General features: G+C 41.5%; 1 pseudogene; it reads left to right on the top strand.

The window, feature by feature from the left end:
- Positions 1 to 394: 394 nt before the first annotated feature.
- On the top strand, positions 395 to 762 carry LOC144292275 (small ribosomal subunit protein bS21m pseudogene; annotated as a pseudogene).
- Positions 763 to 8,637: the final 7,875 nt, after the last annotated feature.

Raw genomic sequence — 8,637 nt, 5'->3', positions numbered from 1 at the left:
ATATCCTCACTCTGCAAATAGGTCTATATAGGCTAATCCCCCTGGAGCAGGGGCGTGAGGAAAAAATGGGGTCGAAGTGTGAAAAAGATTCACTGTAAAATATGACTAATTGCCATATTCATTGTTACTGCAGTAAGAAAGGAAAATCCAATTTTCAAAAATAGCTCATTGTCCAGGAAATTATTTCTCAAACTCTAATCCAAATCCTTTGCACTATAAACTCTCAGCACTCATCATACTGACACAAGAGACGAATCTGACATATCAGAGTACTCTGACTCACAGAAGGAAGGAAGCTACCATAGATAAACAGCAAATCTATGAATAAAAAACAGAACCACGATGTTATCAATTACATCACAATTTTTTTTTAAAAATGGAAATACAGGCCACCTTCCCGGCTGCTGGTTGCTGACGGCATAGGGCCCTGTGAAGTGAAGATTTAATTCCAAGGTCATGGCAAAACATCTGAAGTTCATTGCCAGGACTGTGATGGTACAGGAAGAGAACGTGGAAGGTGCATACAGGACCCTAAACAGAATCCTCACCACGGATGGGCTCATCGAGGACATTAAGCGATGATGGTACTATGAAAAGCCTTGTCGCAGAAGACAAAAAGAAAGCTATGAAACCTGCCAGCGTATCTACAACATGGAAATAGCTCACAAGATCAACTTCTTGATGCGAAAGAACCGGCCGGATCCATGGCAGGGCTGCTGAGGCCTGTGGATAGTAGGCCCAGTATGAAAATCCCTATCCAGCTAATCTCCTTTCTTTCTCTGATCCCATTTTCTCTTACTTTTCTTGTACTAAATTCAGTCACATACATGTAAGAAAGCCTGCATACATAGAGGCAGTCGCATAGTTAACAATGGACCCTGTCTTTCATTACATGAAAAAGAAAGTAAGTCAGAAAGTAGTCTAACCAAAAAAAAAAAAAGTAGTCTAAGAGTAGAACGGTAGTTGCCAAGCATTGGTTGGGAGTGGGGCATGGGTAATTAGTGTTTAATGGGTACAGAATTTTAGTTGGGGAACCTGAAAAAGTTCCAGAGACAGATGATGGTGATAGTTGCACAACACTGTGAACATGCTTAATGCCTCTGAACTGTACATTAAATGGTTAAAATGGCAAATTTCACATATATTTAGCTATATTAAAAATGTATTAGGGAGGGAAAGGGGGGAGGGGAAAAATTATTAAATAGTCTAAGAGAGGTGAAGAACTTTTCTAAAATGTAGTGAAATTTCCTACCCAATTCTTATGAAACCCAAAGCAGGACATTATTGGAAAAGCATCTGTTACTTTTACTGAACTGTCCCCGTCTACCAACTGTTAAATAAAAGGAGAGGAGGCATTTATATATGTGGAATAAGTTGCCACTGAAACACCCCCAAAAAATGGAAATACAGGGAGGATTACTTTCTCTTGTCTTGTTAAAGAGTACATTTTAGAGCAGCCCCGGGGGGGGGGGGGGGGGGGGGCACAGCGGTTTAGCGCCGCCTGCAGCCCAGGGCGTGATCCTGGAGACCCTGGATGGAGTCCCACGTGAGGCTCTCTGTATGATGCCTGCTTCTCCCTCAGCCTGTGTCTCTGCCTGTGTCTCTCTGTCTCTATGAATAAATAAATAAAATCTTTTAAAAAAATAAAAAATAAAAATAAAGAGTACATTTTAAGTATGGTACCAGTTGTGTTCTGGAATCATTTTTGAGAACAATAATTTAGAGTTTAAAGAAAAATTGACTATATATTAATGTAGACATGATGAGCGTTTTTAAAAAGATTTTATTCATTTATTCATGAAAGACACGGGGGGGGGGGGGGAACACAGGCAGAGGGAGAAACAGGCTCCCTCCTGGGAGCCCCATGCGGAACTTGATCCTGGAACCCAGGATCACACCCCAAGCTGAAGACAGACACTCAACCGCTGGGCCACCCAGACATCCCTGATGAGTTCTTTAAAGCCAAAAATCCTTCCTTAGAACTTTTCAAACAGTACTAAAAGGCCACAGAAGCATCTCACAAGAGAAGTAATTATATTGCATATTGTGGCAAAGCTCACCAAAGAATAGCTAGAAAATTACTAACGCCTAGAAGAGCTGACACTGCTGCATTTCTGCAGGGTATAAATTCAGCTCAAAGAAATAAAGCCATCATGTTGTGGAAATCACACAGAAATGAGATGGATCCCCACTTGAAATTTTGTCCAAATATTAAGAGTGATGATCCCCACCACACTCCCCCCACCCACATATACCCCAAAGAGACTATGAAAGCTTTATTTATCACTCACATATCAAGAATCTTGGAGAGAGCAGGGTGATTCCCAAGCAGGTCTAAAAATAGCATGAGAGAGCAGAGAAGGAAGACTGACTTGAAGGTTTCATGTCATTAGTGAGTGGCTGGGGTGAGGATTCCCACTCACAGGAAGGGGCTCCTGTGCTTTGAACTCTCACAGGCAAACAAGCTTGCCCAGTTGAGCAGCGGAAGAGGAAGAAGGTGTCCGCAGTCAGACATCAAAAAAATGGAAGGGGGATCAAGTGGCACTTGGCTGGCTCAGCCAGTGGGATATGCGCCTGCTGATCTTGGGATTGTAAATCCAATCCCACATTGGGTGTAGAGATTACTTCAAAATAAAGTCTTACAAAAAAGAGTCAAATTCTTTATCACACGCTGCCATTTTACAACACTATGATAACTTGCTAAAATAGAGATTTTGCTTCAAACGTGAAGACCAAGTCAGTATCTGGAGAACTTTTGCCTTAAGGAAAATATATAGCCAAGGCTAATTATTAAAGGACATCTTATCTGCTCTTATAGACATGCTTGGCAACAGGCAATGCTAAAGTAACTATTTTGAATCTTCTGGTTTATCCTGAGCAACTATTGTGGGCATTTGTACTGCTGGTACCATAGCTCAAATCAAGGCAGTGGTGCAAATAAACAAGGCCATTCCTTGTATTCTTCACCACTGTGCACTTACAAAACAAAACAAGTCAGTTTCACTGAAGTCCTGGATGAAGCAAAATACACATTATCAGTCTTATTAAATATCACCCCCTGAATGCAACCCGTGTACAATACATACATATACACCGAAAACTTTCGAGGAGGTATGCATAAAGTCTACCTGCTGCATAGCAAAATATGCCATCTACTCAAAGAAAATTAACTTTGCTATTTAAAAAAATCCTTGGGACACCTGAGTGGCTCAGCGGTTTGAGTGTCTGCCTTTGGCTCAGGGCATGATCCCAGGATCCGGAATCGAGTCCCACCATCGGGCTCCTTGTGGGGAACCTGCTCTCCCTCTGCCTATATCTCTGCCTCTCTCTCTCTGTGTGTGTCTCTCATGAATAAATAAATAAATAAATAAATAAATAAATAAATAAATAATATTTGTAAATCCTTTTTTAAATTTTTTTAAAGATTTTATTTATTTATTTATTCATGAGAGACACCAAGAGAAAGAGAGGCAGAGACACAGACAGAGGGAGAAGCAGGTTCCATTCAGGGAGCCCGACATGGGATTTCATCCCAGGACTCCAGAATCACACCCTGGGTGGAAGGCAGGCGCTTAGCCACTGAGCCACCCAGGGATCCCCAAAATCCTTTTTTTAATTGAGTATACTGTAGCCCCAACGTGGGACTGAAACTCACCACCCAGAGATCAAGAGTCACATGCTTTACTGACTGAACCAGCCAAAAGTCCCAACTTTGCTATTGTTTGAGTCATAAGACTAGCTCCTTTTTTTCATAGAATACCATTTTTACTCAAAAGAGTAACAGATAGACCAACTGTGGTTGTTCAGACCTGAGTATTTGGTGAATATTTTCTTGAAGATCAACAAAGCCTGTTGTTTCAAGGAAAATAACAAATAGCACACTTCGCCAATAATAAAATTTGAGGGGTGCCTGGGTGGCTCAGTCAGTTAAGCATCTAACTCTTGATTTCTACTCAGGTTATGATCTTGGGGTCATGAGATTGAGCCCCACATGGGCTCTGCACTGGGCATGGAGCCTGTTTGAGATTCTCTCTCTCTCCCCCTCTGCTCATCCCCCTTGTGCTCTAAATAAATAAATAAAATCTTTTTTAAAAATTATCTTTATTTCTAGAAGTTGTATATTATGTGTGTTTCCAAGTTGTTTCTTGTTTATGCATCTTTTAAAAACTCAATGTTTATGTCATTGAAGATCGACTTATTTATTTACCAAATTATTTTGTATTTTTCTTTTTTAAAAAAATATTTTATTTATTTATTCATGAGAGACACACAGAGAAAGGCAGAGACATAGGCAGAGGGTGAAGCAGGCTCCATGCAGGAAGCCCAATGTGAGACTTGATCCCAGAATTCCGGGATCATGACCTGAGCCAAAAGCAGATGCTCAACCGCTGAGCCACCCAGGTGTCCCTATTTTGTATTTCTGATAATTTCAGAAGACATACAGCTTCAGGCTATTTTAACATCTGAAATTCCTAGGATTCTCTTTTTTTTTTTTTTTCAAGATTTTATTTATTTGACACAGAGAGAGCACAAGCAGGGGGAGCAGCAGAGGAAGATGGAGAGGGAGAATCAGGCTCTCCACTGAACAGAGAGCACAACACAGGGGATCCTCTATGACCTGAGCTGAAGGCAGACGCTTAACTGACTGAGCCACCCAGCGCTCCTGGATTAAACTTGATTTAAACCATCTATTTTTTTTTCCATGGATTCAGGCATCTATTCTTCCATGGTGTCATTGATTTAAGGAAACCTCCCTGAAAATAACTCTATACCAGGCTCTGAGCATGGTATGCCTTCTCAGATAAATCCTAGTCTAGTAGTAAATAAACTCTAGGTAGCAAATAATAATCAGCAAAATGAACTACAGAGAATTTGTCTAGAATTGTTTTTATATTTTTTAAAGATTTTAGTTATTCATTTGACAGCATAAGCAGGGGAAGCAGCAGAAGGAGAGGAAGAAGCAGGCTCCCTGCTGAGCCGAGAGTCCGATGCAGGGCTCCATTCCAGGAACCCAGGATCATGAGCCTAAAGGAAGGCAGATGCTTACCGGACTAAGCCACCGAGGTGCCCTAGAATTTACCTTGGACTGAGGCCCATGGTACTGACACAAACTTTCCTCCATCTATAGATGCATTTCTCCAAGCAACTCAAGACTACTGACCTAAGGAATCAGTAGCTGCGGGTGAGGTTAGCAGGTCCCATATTTGTGGGGGTAACATCTTGTCGGCCCTGGCTGTCCCAGACTACCTAACAAGATCTCAACCCTTTCAGACTGTGGCCTGGAGATCTGGTGTAGGCTTCTCATTGCTTCTCTTGGAACTTCAGTAAGCCTTGACATTTAGCCCATGCCTTCCACCACAGTAATCGTGATAAATTATCTTGATATTTAAATGTTCAGATTTTCAAGTAGATAGACCCACCCTTCATACCTCTTTCTTCCGTTAGTTGTATTGCCCCCCCCAAGACTAATCGATCTGAGAGACTAACTACACAGTTTTCTTAGACCTACAGAGATTTATATGAAAGATGTGCTTGTTTTGTTTCTCTTAACAAGGCTTGCCCTCAAAAGATGATCGGTTTCAACATTTAGCTGAGCCCGAATGAAAAGTCAGAGCCTTCACTGGGATGAAAATTATTTCAAAGTGGGATGGACCTTGAAACAGAGCCCCATGCTTCAACATTAAAGGTAGTTATACCAATCTGATTTAAAATCTTCCCCCAATACACAGTCTCTCTTCCCAAGGAAGGAACACGTAAGATCTTCAGGGTGCTCATCTCATTCATTACCAGGCAAAAAATTAAATAAGCAACAGAAAAATGAATCAAGCCCAAAGAAAATCTCTTTCAGCACACCTGGGACGTATGGAGACAAAAGAGGAATTTTGCCAGGTGACCAGCTGAGGTGATGGATTACCATCAACTTTCATGAATTGTTTTGTTGTGTTGTTTTGAGAAGTAATTGAGTCAGTGGGTATGTACTTATTAAAGTTGTATCCTTCCACGCATGTATTTGGGAAACCCATAACAAAATGCCAATTGTACATGTAGTTAATCTTGATAAATTGATAAATTGACTGGCCATTTTAATGAAAAGACTTCCCACCTCCCATCTTGGTTCCTCTAAAGAAGGTGCACTGGGGGAATTGGGAGAAGGTTTTGTCACTGAACTGCCAATCAAAGACCACCTGGGGTGCCTGGCTGGCTCGGTCAGTGGAGCATGTGACTCTTGATTTTGGGGTCGTGGGTTCAAGTCCCATGTTGGGTATAGAGATTGCTTAAAAATTAAAATCTAGGGATCCCTGGGTGGCGCAGCGGTTTAGCGCCTGCCTTTGGCCCAGGGCGCGATCCTGGAGACCCAGGATCAAATCCCACGTCAGGCTCCCGGTGCATGGAGCCTGCTTCTCCCTCTGCCTGTGTCTCTGCCTCTCTCTCTCTCTCTCTCTCTCTCTCTCTCTCACTGTGTGCCTATCATAAATAAATAAAAAAATTAAAAAAAAAAAAAATTAAAATCTAAAAAAGTATTAGTTATTTAGCTTTGGGATCTCAAACCCCCTATTCCTATTCCAGAGCTCTTTCTTTGTATTCCATGTTGGCTAAAACACAGCCCAATAAACCATGCTTCCTGCAGCTGTCATAACAAACTATCACAAATTTGGTGGCTGAAAACAATAGAAATGTCTTCTCTCACAGCTCTCAAGGCCAGAAGTCCCAAATCAAGGCATTGGCAGAGCCCCACTCCCTCTGGAGGCTCCAGGGCAGAAGACTTACCTCCTCAAGCCTCTGGTGGCCCCAGGTGTCCTTGCTCTGTGGCTGCAATGCCCCTCCTCCATCTTCCCATTGCCTCTTCTTCTGTGTATATGTCTCTCTCAAAACCGGTCTTGTGGGGCAGCCCAGTTGGCTCAGCAGTTTAGCGCCACCTTAGGCCCATGGCCTGATCCTGAAGACCTGGAATCAAGTCCTACATGGGGCTCCCTGCATGGAGCCTACATCTCCCTCTGCCTGTGCCTCTGCCCCCCACCCCTCTCTGTGTCTCTCATGAATAAGTAAATAAAATCTTTAAAAAACAAAAACAAAATCTGTCTCGCTTTTCTAAGGATCCATGTGAACTTCGTTTAGGGCCCGCTTGGATGACTGGGCATATGCTCCTCTACTTAGGGTCCTTATTTTGACCACCTGTTTTACTACTTCAGGTCACGAACACTCACAGGTTCCAGGGATTTGACATGGATATCTTCAGAGGAGCCATTTGCCAATCTACTCTAAATGGAAGACTCTTTTGGTAGATTTTGTTCAACTTTCAGCCAGTAAGAATATATAGCAAGCTGACTTCATTGTCCTGAGATTTCTATTTTTACCTAATGGATGATTTGTTGGCATTGTTTTTGGGTTTTTTTGGGGGAAGGGTGTTTGTTTGTTTGTTTGTTTGTTTAAGGATTTTATTTATTTATTTGAGACAGAGAGAGCACATACAGGAGCAGAGGGGTAGAGCAGAGGGATAGGGAGAAGCAGATTCTCTACGGAGCAGGGAGCCCGCCAAGGGGCTCCATCCCAGCACACCGAGAACATGACCTGAGCTAAAGGCAGACACTTAACAGACTGAGCCACCCCAGTGCCCCGGCATTGTTGTTTTAATAGAAAATTATATTAATAGGCAATTCGGTGCTTACATAGCACATATTATACACCAAGAATTTCCCAAAATTTTGTGTTGTGTGTATTGACTCCTCTAATCTTCAAAACAAGTCTACTTTGTGTTTATGATCATTAATCTTAAAAATAATAATTATTATTATTAATCTTCATTTCATAGAAAAGTAAAGTAAGGCACAGAAAAATGAATTAATGCTACCGTGGTCATATATCCAGGGAGCAGTGGGTCCAGAATTTAAGTCTAACTTCTGTCCCTCAGTCTAGATGGCAACCACTCTATTTTTACCGCCTCTCCGACCTCTGATGAAGTATCCATCCCTTCTAGGCTATCATGATCCCAGGATAACTATTGGATAAAAATATCATTTGTATTGTTTATTGGATTACTATGTCTTAACTATCCAATTTAGTAGCTTATACTGCGATTGAATATGCACGATGGAGTTACATACTAGAAGACAAATTCAAAAATCTTATTGAAAGACATCCCAAGTCTTTGAAAATTTTATATAATCCAGAATATCGACACATTAGAGATTTCTGAATTTCAGAGGTCTTGAATACAAATTAATTTGATCTCTTCAGCTAAACTCATGAGTATTAAGACCATACCTTAGGCAGGTTTTGTTTGGAATAAAGACTAGTTATAACTAACATCCAATAATAAAGTCTGCTATTCTTTCTAAATAGCAGACTTTCTAACCTGACTATTAAATTTCTGCTTAAATGATGGGCATTGTGTATGGTAAGCCTTAGAAGTTATGAACAAAGATATCTTCTTCAAGAACAGGTTTCTAGGGATCCCTGGGTGGCACAGTGGTTTAGCGCCTGCCTTTGGCCCAGGGCGTGATCCTGGAGACCCGGGATCAAATCCCACGTCGGCCTCCCGGTGCAAGGAGCCTGTTTCTGTCTCTGCCTCTGTGTGTGTGTGTGTGTGTGTGACTATCATAAACAAATAAAAATTTAAAAAAAATAACAGGTTTCTAA

Source organism: Canis aureus, chromosome 1, assembly GCF_053574225.1.
Source record: "Canis aureus isolate CA01 chromosome 1, VMU_Caureus_v.1.0, whole genome shotgun sequence".
Lineage (NCBI taxonomy): Eukaryota > Metazoa > Chordata > Mammalia > Carnivora > Canidae > Canis > Canis aureus.
This window is presented reverse-complemented; position numbering and strand designations above follow the sequence as displayed.